The following is a 13,272-nucleotide window of genomic DNA, read 5'->3' as shown; positions in this document are numbered from 1 at the left end:
AAGTTTATGGCTATAATTTATATAGGATGAATTTTTTTTTTAAAGAGACAGCATTGTTTTGTTACACCTATATACATGTAAGTGTGTGTGTATAGAAAGTGTTTTTTTCCCCCTCTTAAAGCAGTGTCTGTAAGCTTCTGGAGTAAACATTTTTTTTTTTTTTCCTAATGCAAGATGATAGTGTAATAGATGCATTTATCATGATTGCTGTCTGATGAAACTGTTGGGGTTTTTTGTTTGTTTCTCGTTTTTTAATTCATTGTTTACTAGTGAGAACACTCAGTTTTAGGTTTACATTTTAGACATTGGTCAGACTTGTCTGGTTTCCAGAGCTTTGTATTCTTTCTGTCTCTTGGAAGACTCGGGATTCTGTCTTTTTTAGGGTCTTGCTCATTCAATTAATGTTTTCATAATCAATGCAAGTCAGAACTTGCAATTTGTTCCTGATTTGCACATTAAAGAGCTCCATTAATTAAGAATCTTGGTGTTTGGCATGTTCCCGCAGGATCTGTGCATTATTTACATGGTGAAAGTGCAAGATGCAAGTTTCTGAGTTGTAGGGGCAATTGCAGTTAATCCTGCTTTTTCTTTCTTTTCTTCTTTCTTTCTTTTTTCCTTTCTTTTTGCTTGTGAGTAACAATTATTTCACAACTCATTGAAACTCCTTAAGGATACATTGTACCAAAATAGGAACAAATTATTCAAAAGAGGGGGCTATGGTGAAAAAGTAGAAAGTAAATCCTTTTTTAAAAGGATTTTAAAGGATTTGTCCTTTTTTTTAAAGGACTGTGTACAAGACAGTCACACAATTGGTGAGAGGCAAAGCCAGTGTAGCAACTGAGGTCTGCTGTGCCTCACAAACATTGCTCTTGGCCACACTGCCCAATCACTATGCATATGGTTTAACTTAACTCTTTCATCTGAGGGTTTTCTCCCCTTTTCAAAGAGAGTATGAAGAAACATAGATATGGAATAAATGTCACAGCTTAAAGCAATGAAGGCAGGAGAAATATGGAGATGAATTTGTTATAGGACAGAAGGCTTAGAGCACAAGAAGTAGACATGTCATTCAGTTTTTCTGAAGATGCTATTTCCTGGATACTGTTTCATTCACTAAGAGTTAGACTTTCAGGGGGTCAGCTGATCTAGTTCCTTCTCCTTTAGGCAGGTAAGACCATTTTTTAGGTGATAAATAATGTTTTTTTCTCATGATAAATTATAAAAATACAATATGTATTCCTTGTATAAAATTTAGAAAATAGCCAAGGAGGCTGGGGACGGTGGCTCACGCCTGTAATCCCAGACCTTTGGGAGGCCGAGGCAGGTGGATCACTAGAGGTTAAGAGTTCAAGACCAGCCTGGCCAACATGGTGAAACCCTGTCTCTACTAAAAATACAGAAATTAGCTGGGCATGGTGGCATACGCCTGTAATCCCTGCCTCGGGAGGCTGAGGCAGAAGAATCGCTTGAACCTGGGAGGTGGAGGTTGCAGTGAGCCAAAATTGTGCCACTGCACTCCAGCCTGGGCCACAGAGCGAGAGTCCGTCTCAAAAAAAAAAAAAAACAAAAGGAAAAGACAGAAAATAGCCAAGCAAAATTAAGGAAATATTTCTTCCCTAATCCTAGCAGCTAAGAGTTAAGTATTTTTAATATTTTGGTACATGGTAAATATCTTTTCTAGGTTTTTTTTCTCAGTGGCTATGTACTTAGAACAAAAATGGGACTCTATTCTGTAATTTGTTTTGCAATCCATTTCTTTCTACTCAACAGAAATTATGAATATTTTTCCTTGTCATTAAATATTGTTCTATAGCATTATTTTTAATGATAGCATAGAGTTTCCATTGTGTGGATAGTTTAACCAGTTCTTTATTGTTGGACATTTGGATTGTTTCCAGGTTTTCATTTTTATAAATGATGTAGTAAACATCATTATTAGTAAATCTTTACTCATATGCATACTTACTTTGTTGCATAAATCTCTAAATGTGGAATTAGTACATTTTCTAAGAATATGCAAAATTTTAAGGCTTTTTATCTATATGGCCAAGTTGCCTTCCAGAAAAGTTGTATTTTTACATTCTCACCTTTTTATATGAGTGTCAGTTTTCCTTATCCTTGTCAACATCGGATACAATAATTTTGTTTCATCTTTGTCACTTTGACAAGTGGTATCTGGGAAATGGTATCTGTTATTTTAATTTACATTTCCCGATGTTTAATGAAGATAAACATTTTGGCTCCCTTACATTTATTGGTCCTTGCTATTTCTTTTGTGAATCAAACAGGGAAAATTTTGAACTGGTTCTGGGGATAGATGATCTCCTTGTCAGTCAACCTTAATGCCACTCTAATTCTCCTTTTTTTTGCTTTAATCTGTTTCTTCTTGTTTGGTTTTCTGGAATTATATCTACCTCAGAAGACCTCTTTGTATTGTTGAAGTTTAATCTTAATTGCCTTAAAAAATAATAAAAGTAAAGTTTGTTGTGAGATGTTATTTTCTTTCAGACAGTACTGAGTCTATTTCTTCCCGCCCAACAATACTTAATGAAATATGTAACATAGATTGTGAAAGTATTCTTTTTCCCACTCGTAAAAGTGTCCTCTAGAGATAACCATTTTAAATAATTTATCTGACTTCCAGATACTTTGTGTCAATATAAACTTTTTTCAAAACATAAATGAAATTATGCTTTACATCTTCCCATGTCAATGCCTGCAGGTCCTTTTTTTTCATTAAAATTAATGTTCGTTATATTTGCTTTTTTTTCTTTTTGAAGCGTTTTAAAGTAAATTACAATCATGCCATTTGCCTCTAAATATTTCTGTTTATAGCTCTAAAAAATGAGGATGTTTCTTAGTAACACTGTCATCTCACCTAACTAAATTAATATTCCTAATACTGTATGCGTACTTCATATTCAGATTACTTCGTTTATCCCAAAAAGTTTTTTATAGTTTGGTTTACTTAAGCCAAGTTCCATTTTATACTAATCCTTTTCAACAGCTGCACAAAAAGTTACTTGGCTAAACTAAAATTAAGTAGTCCCCTATAAATGGACACTTAAGATGTTTGCAGTTTCTACCTATTATAAACAATGCTGAAAATAACATTTTTGTACCTACCTCTTTGCTTTAAAATTATTTCCTGAGGGTTAGTTTCTAGAAGAACAGTAGGTCAGGAGCTAGGCATATATAAAACTTTGATACGTTTTGTCAGATTGCTTTCTGGCTATGTCATGCTAACTAAACTCATCAGTTGTGTACGCAGAGTGCCCCTTTCGGCACGTTTTTGCCAGCATCAAGCATTATCCGAAAAATATCCCACTGTTTTAAGTTTTTCTTTAAAAAATTATTTTTATTAGTAAAGCTAAGCATCTTCTCTGATGTACGTGGGCTTTTGAATTTTGGAGACTATTAATCCATTTGTTAACATTCTTCTTTCAAATTCAGCAAGTATTGCTTTATCTTGCCTTACTGGACCTGCTTTCCATCCATGTGATGTGGGCTTCCTTTAGTGTCTCCACTGTTTTTTCAAGTGTGGGAATCAAGTTTGGACATGACATTTTAACAGAATCTCACTTGTGTTTTTTATCATGTGATGGTATTGGGGAGGGAAGTTTTGTCATTTTTTTAGTAATTGAAAATTTCATTACACTCTGTTTCCCAGATAGTTTTGATACATAACCCTCAAGGGTACATTGATCTAGAAAATGAAAACTGTGCAATTGTTTTTTAAGCTTATAGTAGTGTTTCAATTTCTGTATCTGTAAAATGGTGATGCAATAATAGTATCTACCTCAAAGGATTGTTAGAGGACTTAAATGAATTAGTACATATAAAGTGCTTAGGCGAGTGTGTGGTACTTAGCAGGTCCTTACTGAGTATTAACTATTAATCTGAATAGTGATGGTACAATCTTTTAAGGATATAGCTCTTGGGCCACAGTATTTGTTTTCCTCTTCTTGAGAGGATTAGGTGAATAAAGACAGTACTATACATACAGCTAGTTCTTTGAAGACTTGAAATGCACATGTAAAAAGTACATACCAAAGTAGATATTAGGATGTTATTATTTCTTTTTCAGTTATTCATTCAATAACATTTGCCAACACCAAACATACCCAAGTGAGTAGTTAACAGTTTCTGCTCTCAAGGAGCTCATAGTAAGGTGAAGCTGCTTTTAAAGCATCATTTAAGTGTTTTTACATAAACACAACCTCTCAAAGTGTTTCATTTTGAGTTGGAGGATAAACAAACCTTAGTCTTACTAGTATTAAAAGAAACACAATTAAAACAATATTTTATTTTCTGAGTCTCAGTGTTTCAATTTAAGCGATGGTAATTACTAAATTTTCAGGAGAATGCATTGTAATGTGCCTAGCAAAAGTTGTTAATTGTTTTTGTTTTTAAATTTCTGTCTGGCAAAATGGTTTTGAGACACTCTAAGATAATCGGGAGTAGCCCAATTATCTTATAGTTGGTATATTAAAATAAAGAAAATGTTGTTTGACTACTTGCTTAACAAAAGGTCAGTTTGTTGAAGATACATAGTTGATATTAAAGTTAGGAAGTATGTAGTCTACATTTTGTTTGTCAGCATTTAGATTTGGAAGTGGTAGTGTGATCATATTCTGCCATGCGACTTAGGCAACATCTCTCTAAATGAAGAAAACATTTGTAGCATACCTTTTATGGCCCAGGTGATGTGTTGGATGCTGGATGACAGGCTGAAGCTGCCCTGAAGCAGCTTTAAGGTGGTGAAATCAGACACAGCACAAAATGGTTAAGTGTTGTAACGATATGAAGGATCCTGAGAGAGGAGTGATTAATTCTGCATGCAATCCCTGTTTTAGAAAGGTATTTTCTGAATCTCCATTTTCATCAGTTTTTTCCAGACCCATACTATAGAGAGAATTTGGGCATTTGCTTAGAGACAGTTTCACCACAGCAGAGGCTGTTTTTTTTTTAAAGACGTTATAATATGAAAGAGTGAGACTTCTTAAAAATCAGAGGGGGTTACTTGGATTGTGGTTCTAATTTTATTTTTAATAAGTTTCCTTTCTTCACAGTTTATTTTAAATTTTAATAAAATTTTAAATTGTAAAAGTAATGTATGCTTATAAAATATTCACACAGTTCAAAAGTATATCAAATAAAAATGAAAGTATCCACACTCTCCCTGAGTAACTACTGTAAGACAGTTTAAACAATTACAGTACTTGTAAATAAACTTGGTGTTTAAGTACCTCATATTCTGAACATTTACTCTTTTCTGTTTAAAGGGGGAGAGTAAATTTTCCTTTTTGGCAAAGTGCTCAGTAGCGATGCAGGTTGTCTAGGAACTGTGAAGTGGAAGGTAACTGTAGTAGATTTCAGGAAGTACATTGATCAGCTAGATTGCTGTGTCCTATAGGGCTTTTTAAGGATTTATTGACATACTTCATCAAGGTATTTGAGAGAGTATTCAGGGAAACCTAAGAAATTCTGCAGTTCTTTTCCCTTCCTTATAAATTCATGCCTGGTCAGAAATTACAGCTTGAGTGGGATGTCCCTCCACAGAACTCAAATGCACACTATCTATCATGTTACTTAGTATGGCAGTAATGTAAAATGGTAAGAATTTTTTTTTCTTTTTGTTTCTTTCTATGAGGAGACTCACCCAACATATATTTTATCATATGTCTCTTCAGCTCTCCCTTATTTCAGCTTGTACTTACTCCCCCAATTCCCCACATCATTCTCTTAAAAGAAAAAAATAAGTTTTGTCCACTGAGTCCTCTTTCTTATTTGATTTAATATATCTTGAGTTGAACGTTTCTCACAAAAACACTTTGCATTCAGAATTAGCCTATCAAGTTGTTTCCTCCGTACACTCCTGCATAGATCGCACACCTTCTACTGTGGTGCCCTCTGAGATATGAAAACCCACGTCTGCTTTTGGCTTAGCCTTCATGATTTTAGAATATAAGTCTCTACACTCTGCTTTGAAAAGTTATCCTTGTGGTTATTTTGTACCATAAAAAAAAAATTCTACTTTTAGTCCGCAGAGCTCACCAACAAACTGGGACAGAAGTCCTCACACTATTCCAGTTAAAACCGTGGTCCTCATAATAGCACACACATTTATCTAAATCTGAATATATATACACATATACCTGTATATGTGTATATACACTTGGATATCTAAAAATTCTAGTTGGCCATATGTTGGAAATGATAGCAACTTATCCAAATGGTTGATGTTGAGGAATTTGTAACCTGCAGTCCTCTGTCTTACTGGTAACGCCATTCTGCTTGGGGAATATAGAACAAGCCCAAACAGTAATACTGACAGAATTCGGAATTATGATACAGTGGAGCCTTCACGCAATTCTTTGTTGAAGAAGTTAGGGCCTAAATGTTAAGGCTTATTGTTATTCTGAGTTGATAATCTCTGCCTTGCTTTAATAATTTTTCCTCATGCCTGGGTAGCCCGCGAGTTGCACAATAATCACTCACACAGCTTTGTAATCAATGCCCAAAGTAATAGGATTCCTCTGGCCACCGGCAATTAATAAATTTGTGTCTTTTTTAAAACACTAGCAAGTCGGGCCTGAAATACGACTGACTGGCTCTCCTCATTTGCATATTTATTGCAGTGGAAAAATTCTTACCAGATGATTGATGCTGAGCCTGCCTCTTGAATTCCAAGCAGCACATTATTATGAAATGAAAAATGCCGGCCATACAGTTGATTAAAGTTGAAGACAGTGGAATCGGTGTTTTTTAAGATTGTGGGAGAATTAAAGGCATATTTTAATAGATGTTGACAAGAAGTGAACTAACAAAAGCAAAGCAAAGGATTTGCTTGAAAAGATTTAATCAAACGTCTTTCTTGGGGGATTAATTGCTGGGGATGACTAGTGCAAGTGGCAGGCTTGTGTGGATTTGAATGAAAAGTATTGTTCTCAGGCCAATATATCGTGTGTCATTTTGACCTATAGTTTAGCTCTAGTTCTAGAGTTACTTTTGAAGGAGAAAAAAATGCTCTTGTAATCTGTAAATTCCAATTCAATGTATTTATCTGGGGTAATATGAATGGGGGAGTTTATGTGTACTTGTACATAAATAATTGTAATGTTTGCATATTTATTTAAAAACAACTGTATAGATATTTAAAAACTGATAAGGTAAGCTTTATTTACTTTATACACTCACTCTTCCTGTTCTCACTTCACGCCATTGCCAGAAATTGTACTTATTGGTTTATAATCTAATTAATGAACTGTGTGTCCATGCCCAAACTTATTCCTCGCTTACAGTTTTGTTTATGTTGGACAGCCTAGATGAATCAGGGAAAAAAATAAAGCTGTTAGGTGAAAATGGTTTTTAGATTGGTGACATTTTATATATAGAATGCTTGCATATGGGTAGCATATAAATGAATACCTAATATAGGAGTCTGTGAATACTGTCCAATCCTAGTACAAGCAGAGCTTAAGATTTTTACCATGTGAAATATGATTTTTGATAGTAATATGCCTTCTATTTTTACAGCATTTAAAAAATTCTAAAATGCCTTAATATATAATAACACAGTTACTATTTTTACCTTATTCTGTGAGATCAACAAGCAAAGGCTTGTCCACATTTTATAAACGAGAAAATTGAGACTCAAAGAGATTAAATTGGTCCATTCAGCATAGCATGACTAGTTAGTGACAGTGTCGGTTGAAATACAGGGCCCCTAACCCCCAGTAAAGTACTGTTTACATTTATCCTCTACTGAAAATTATTCCTAAAGCTGGTGGCCAGATGCTAAGGTTGAATCTTGGTAATATGATGAGGCATATGTCCTTCTTAATCTCCTCTTAAGGGAAAGACCTTTGGAAATGGACCATGTAGGGTAAAATATACATATATATTCTTGACAGTGTCCGTTTGTTTTGTGGCCATGTGCCAAGAGGGAGAGGGAAGAAAGTATATGAATCTTTGCTACTTTTCTTAACTTTTAACTCTTGTAATAATTGGGAGAAAAATTAGAGGTGAATTAGAAACTGTTGATTCATTCTATTTATTATTCACAGGGTTGAACAGCTAGAATTCAGTCCTGTATGAATAATAGAGAGTGTTTTTTTTTTAAATGTGTTTATTTGTTTGTTTTGGCTGGGAAGAATTCACTGTTGGATTTGAGTTTCCGGGAGAGAGTCTTTCCCTCACTCTTGTCAGCTCTGGCTTGGAGGAGGCTTACCACTTGCAGCAAAGGATTGTCCCATTGTCTCAGATTTTACATGCCATCTAGAAGGAAATGCAGCCCTAATATTGCAAAGAAATAAGAATTGTGTTCTAAATCTCTTTATAGGAAGTTGTCCATGTATTGGGCCACTGGTGACATTTACTTTGATAAACTTTTTTTTTTTTTTTTGGTGGTTAGAAGTACAGATTTGCAGATTTCATCTCTGGTAGGTCTCTTGACACTTTGATGCATGGTAGTGCTATCCCTGAATGGAGCCTAAATACTCCAGGGCTACTTTCTGACTGGGTGAAGGGGTGTATAAAATGAGAACATATGAGAGAGTATTAACAGAAAGGCACACTTTGATTTACTGATATTGGCTCTCTGCTTTCTTGTTGGATTGATATGCTGCCTAATATATCTGCAATGGATTTTTTTAAAACTGACTTGAACAAAATAAAAAGGCTCGCATAGCTACTTGAAAATGGCCCTTAAAAGTTGTAGTCTTTTGTTGGATATTTTCACAATTCTTGGGTATGCTATATGTTAGAGTCAAATTCTGACATGCATGTTGAGGACAAGTAGCTATAAATAATATAGACTGCTTTGCAGCTTATTCTCTGGGTGGTTGTTGATTTTATTTTTTAGATCATGGACACATGGTACTTACAGGAATTAAGGGCCAGACACTTTGCTCTTCTTGTTCTTTTAACTTTTCTTTCTTTTCTTTTTTTGAGACAGGGTCTTGCTTCGTTACCCAGACTTGAGTGCAGTGGGATGATCATGGGTCACTGCAGCCTCGAACTCCTGGGCTCAAGTGATCCTCCCACCTCAGCCTCCCAAGTGTCAGGGACTATAGGCGTGTGCCACCACGCCTGGCTGATTTCTTCTTCTTCTTCTTTCTTCTTTCTTCTTCTTCTTCTTTCTTTTCTTCTTTTTTTTTTTTGACAGTCAGTGTCTCACTGTGTTATATAGGCAGGTCTCAAACTCCTGGGCTCAAATGATCCTCCCCTTTGGCCTCCCAAAGTGTTGGGTTTACGGGCATGAGCCACGGTAACTAGCCTAAATTTTTCATTGTGGTACACAACATATAACAAAATTTACTATCCTAACCATTTTTAAGTGTACAGTTTAGTAGTGTTAAATATATTCACATTGTTGTACAACCAATCTCCAGAACTTTTTCATCTTGCAAAACTGAAACTCAACCCATTACACAACAGCTCCCCATTTCCCTCTTTCTCCAACCCCTGGTAGCCACCATTCTGCTTTTTCTCTCTGTGATTTTGACTACTGTAGGTACTTCATATATTGGAAATAGTATTTGTCTTTTTCTAACTGGCTTATTTTACTTAGCATAATGTCCGCAAGGTTTATCCATGTTGCAGCATGTCAGAATTTTCTTCCTTTTTAAGTCTGACTAATACTCCATTGTTTTTTCCTGTTTGTTTTTTGTTTTTTTTTGTTTTTTGAGTAGGCTCAGTTTGAAGCATTATAGATGATTCTTTTCTATACAACGATGAACTGGGATGGTGGGATTACTTATTATACTCTGGTTTTGGGATTTTTTTATTTTTATTTTTGTTTTTCCTTGAGATGGACCCTTGCTCTGTTGCCCAGGCTGGAGTACAGTGGTACAATCTTGGCTCACTGCAACCTCCCTGTCCCGGGTTCAGGCAATTCTTCCACCTCAGCCGCCCGAGCAGCTGGGACTACAGGCAAGTGCCACCACGCCCAGCTAATTTTTTGTATTTTTAGTAGAGATGGGGTTTCATGGTGTTAGCTGTGATGGTCTCCATCTCCTGACCTCGTGACCACCCGTCTCAGCCTCCCAAAGTACTGGGATTACCGGCGTGAGCCACCGCGCCCAGCCCAGTGTTTTTTTGTTTGTTTGTTTTAATGGTGGTAAAATATACATGACGTAAAGCTTATCATTTTAAGTGGACAGTTCATTGTCATTAAGGACATTCACATTGTTGTGCAACCGTCACCACCATCCGCCTCCAGAACCTTTTCATGATCCCAAACTGAAACTCTGTATCATTAAACAGTAATTCTCCATTTCCCCTCTTCTCAGCCCCTGGTAACTACTATTGGACTTTCTGTCTCTATGAATTTAACGATTTTAGGTACCTCACGTAACTGGAATTATACAATATTTTTCCTTTTGCAACTGGCTTATTTCACTTAGCCTAATTATTTTAAAGTCCCTTCTGGGAAAATTTTTTTTAGTGTTTCTTTTTTTTTTTAATTTTTAAAAATTTTATTGTTAGAGACAGCGTGTTGTTCTATCACCCAAGCTGGAGTACAGTGGCGTGATCACAGCTCACTGCAGCCTCAACCACCCAGGCTCAAGGGATCCTCCCACCTCAGCCTCCCAAGTAGCTAGGACTACTGGTGTACGCTGCCATACCTGGCTAATTTTTGTATTTTTTTGTAGAGACAGGGTCTTCCTACATTGTCCGGGCTGGTCTTGAACTCCTGGTCTCAAGCAGTTTATCCACCTCAGCCTCCCAGAGTGCTGTGATTACAGGTGTGAGCCACCACATCAGGCCTTAGTTTTTTTGTTTTTGTTTTTGAGATGGAGTCTCACTTTGTTGCCCAGGCTGGAGTGCAGTGGTGCAGTCTTGGCTCACTGCAACCTCCACCTCACGGGTCCAAGTGATTCTCCTGCCTCAGCCTCCCGAGTAGCTGAGACTACAGGCATGCGCCACCATACCCGGCTGATTTTTTTTTGTATTTTTAGTAGAGACAGGGTTTCACCATGTTGGCCAGGCAGGTCTTGAACTCCTGACCTCAAGTGATTTGCCCACCTCGTCCTCCCAAAGTGCTGGGATTACAGGTGTGAGCCACTGTGCCCAGACTGATTTTTTTCTTAAGATAGAGAGCAACTGGTTAAGAATCTTGGTTTGGAACAAAGGCATTTTGAGTTTTTTTGGTGATAGTTATGTATTACAAATTCTCCCAAGTGGTATGATATGCAGATTATAAAGGATTACAGAATTTAGAAATGATGTAATCAAAGACCTTATTTTAAACAAGGAAGTTGTATTTATATAGTTTGATATGCAGATTATTTGAAGGAATGCAAAGTAGTTACTGGACCATTGAGTTCTTTCTGACTAGTCTGAGATGGCTCTCTCAGGTAGGTTGGCTCTCAGGCCTGATATTGAAGTAGAATGCTATAGTATGAAATATATGGAGAACTTGTCTAACTCATGTATTGGTGTCCTACTGATGGAAAAAGTTGGGATATAAACTAGTGAGAAGTCTGCTCATGCTGGACAGGGTAGAAGCAGAAAAGAAAGAATAAGACATAAAAATCATTTAACCTAAGTTTGTGTGGGCTACAGTTTGTGTGAAATGTAAATATATGAATGTCGGGATTGTTGAACAGAAGTAGGGATGCTTGTGAGACTACAGTTACTAAGTGAAAAATGGAAGGAGTGATAGAAGCATGGCCAGAGATAAATGGGCAATTATTAGTGACAGTAAGAATGGAAAACACAGAATTCAGCAACCAATTAAACATCTAGAATAAGAGCACCCAAATGTGAGTGATCTATGAAAACACATTGAACGACGCAGAGAGGTTCAGACAGGGAGAGGTATTAGGTAGGAAGAAAAAAGTTCTGTTTCTGACACAGTATGTGTGAAGGAGTGATGGAACAACCACATGAAGATTTTCTGGCAGTCACTGGATATGTGAGAGTTTGATTATAGGAGAGGTGTCTGAGTGCTTTCAACACATAAATGGTGACTCTCAGTGTCTAGTTAGCCCCTTGAGTAGGGTTATTCTAATAGAGAAGGTAAGAATTCTGTTGTCAGAGGATCAGTTTTGTTTTTTTGGGGGAGATTTTGGAGACAGCGTCTCGCTCTGTTGCCCAGGCTGGAGTGTAGTGGCATAATTGTAGTTCACTGTAACTTCAAACTCCTGGGCTCCAGCAATCCTCCCATCTCAGCCTCCCAAGTAGTTGGGACTACAGTGCGCACCATCAAAACCAGCTAGTTTTAAAGAAAAATTTTGTAGAGCTGGGGTCTTACTGTGTTCAGCAGGCTGGACTCAAACTCCTGTGCCCAAGCAGTCATCCCGTCCTGGCCTCCCAAAGTTGTTTTTTTTTTTTTTTTTTTTTTGAGACAGAGTCTCACTCTGTCGCCCAGGCTGGAGTAAAGTGGCACAATCTCAGCTCATGCAACCTCTGCCTCCCAGGTTCAAGCGATTCTCCTGCCTCAGCCTCCTGAGTAGCTGGAATTACAGGTGCACACCACCGTGCCCGGCTAATTTTTATACTTTTAGTAGAGACGGGGTTTCGCCATGTTGGCCAGGCTGGTCTCGATCTCCTGACCTTAGATGATCCACCCGCCTCCGCCTCCCAAAGTCCTGGGATTACAGGCATGGGCCACTGCACCTGGCCTCCAAAGTTCTGAGATTATAGGCACAAGCACTGCCCCTGGCTGAGGATAAGGTTTGTTCAGTGTGTGTGGTTTTTTTTGGAGACAGGGTCTCACCTTCACTCTGTTGCTCAGGCTGGAGTGCTGTGGAGTGATCACTGCTCACCGCAGCCTCAACCTCCTGGGCTCAAGCCATCCTCCCACCTCAGGGCCCCTCCACCAAGTAGCTGGAACTACAGGTACGCGCCACCATGCCTGGCTAAATTTTTTTTTTTTTTTTGGTTAGAGCCGGGGTCTCACTGTGTTGCTGAGGCTGGTCTTGAAACTCCTGGACTCAAGCAGTCCTCCCCGAGGACCAGTTTTTTTTGTTTTGTTTTTTCCAGACAGAATCTTGCTCTGTCGTCCAGGCCAGAGTGCAGTGGCATGATCTTGACTCACTGCAACCTCCGCCTCCTGGGTTCAAGCAATTCTCCAGCCTCAGCCTCCCGAGTAGCTGGGATTACAGCCACCCACCACCACCCCCAGCTAATTTTTTTGTATTTTTTTTTAGTAGAGATGGGGTTTCACCATGTTGGCTAGGCTGGTCTCAAACTCCTGACCTTGTGATCCACCCATCTCGGCCTCCCAAAGTGTTGGGATTACAGGCGTGAGCCACAGCGCCC

The 13,272-nt window shown here is 37.8% G+C and overlaps 1 protein-coding gene across 1 annotated transcript in view; it reads left to right on the top strand.

Annotated features, from left to right (window-relative positions):
- Positions 1–13,272, top strand: part of AATF (apoptosis antagonizing transcription factor) — a 109,849-nt gene that overhangs the window by 26,263 nt on the left and 70,314 nt on the right. The window lies entirely within an intron of this gene.

Source organism: Gorilla gorilla, chromosome 4 (genome assembly GCF_029281585.2).
Source record: "Gorilla gorilla gorilla isolate KB3781 chromosome 4, NHGRI_mGorGor1-v2.1_pri, whole genome shotgun sequence".
Taxonomy (NCBI): domain Eukaryota; kingdom Metazoa; phylum Chordata; class Mammalia; order Primates; family Hominidae; genus Gorilla; species Gorilla gorilla.
Note: the sequence above shows the minus strand (reverse complement) of the source record. Positions and strands in the feature narration are given on the sequence as shown.